Source organism: Galeopterus variegatus, unplaced genomic scaffold (assembly GCF_000696425.1).
Source record: "Galeopterus variegatus unplaced genomic scaffold, G_variegatus-3.0.2 Scaffold19305, whole genome shotgun sequence".
Taxonomy (NCBI): Eukaryota; Metazoa; Chordata; class Mammalia; order Dermoptera; family Cynocephalidae; genus Galeopterus; species Galeopterus variegatus.
Genome location: NW_007745416.1, coordinates 10283 through 11591, shown reverse-complemented (window position 1 = coordinate 11591; position 1309 = coordinate 10283). Strand labels below are relative to the sequence as shown.

General features: G+C 44.4%; 1 pseudogene; it reads right to left on the bottom strand.

Annotated features, from left to right (window-relative positions):
• LOC103583047 overlaps positions 1–530 on the bottom strand; it is a 1693-nt pseudogene extending 1163 nt beyond the window's left edge.
• Between the last annotated feature and the right edge of the window lie 779 nt (positions 531–1309).

Here is a 1309-nt window from a genome sequence, read left to right as displayed (position 1 = left end):
CATTGTGAGTTCTCATATGTGCCTGAAGGTGTGACAGATTAATGAAGGCTCTTGTGCAGTCACTGCATTCAAAGGATTTGTCTTCCTTGCACATACTCTGGTAAACAACATTTGGAGTCAGACTAAAGGCTTTTTCCACATTGATTCAACACAGAAATGTTCTTTTGAGTAGAGGTTTTCTTGTGCAGAGTAAGGAAGTCTATTCCACTCTGATTACACTCAGAAGTGTTTTTGAAATTCTGAGTTCTTCCATGAGTCTTAAGGCATGAGTCTTCACTGAAGACTTTTCCATAGTACACACAATCATACTGGTCTCCTCCATTGTAGCTTCTTGTCATTTGTATCCCACCAGAGGTTTGTCCTCTCAAAAAATCCTGCTGAAGCGCTGACCCTTTGGTTTCAAGTTGCACTTTTCATTCCTGGAGAGCTCCTTTCTGTACTGTCCTGTAATCTTCTTGTTCTAACCAAAAGATCAGACTCGGTTTGTTCTGATATCCTACTGTGGCCAGGTTCTTGTAGTTCTCCAGCATCACATCTCTGTGTTGATTTCTCTGGGTTGTATCTAGTAAAGTCATTCCTCCTGGCTGAAGTCCACAGCCACATCCTCAAAGACCACCAGGTCCTGATAATGACTTTTCAGACAGTCAGCCACCATCCTTTCTGCCTCTGTCTTTTCTTCATGAAGGCAGACTGGGTCCCTGTAAAGAAGCCCATGGGACAAATCAGTGGCTGCCATCCTCTGAGGCTGATGGTGAAATCTGCCTGACTGCTCCTTTCCATCAGGCCAAGATCACTTCAGAGCAGCTTATGAATCCACATGGGTAGTGGCAATCCTCATTCCTCTTTACACAGGGTTAATGTGGAGACCCAAACACACCGGAATCATGGGAGGACACAGGGCCAGAGTCAACATGCCACAAATGGAGGAAATTCTTTGCCTTCAAAGGTGTTTTAAGCCAGACCACCACCAAGTGGAAAGCATCAGCATTTTTTTTTCTTTCCTCTACAGCATGTTTCTCTCTTTCTGTCAAAATGACCCAGATTTTCCTTTGGAGAAACCACACCACCACTGTCCCAGCCATGTCTTTGAGTGATGTTGACCACCTAGAAAGAGGTGTTGGTTGACTTAAGAAGATCTACATAAACCACCCCTTGGACAAATAGTGGTTCAGGGATAGAAAGGAACTCAGTCAGGGAGACGGGGAAGCATTTGAGGGATTAACAGGAATGGAGCTTATTCTATTTTACACAGAATATACCAGAAGAGACAGAAGGGCCTTCTTCCCACTGCTCCCTTTGGACTCCCAAG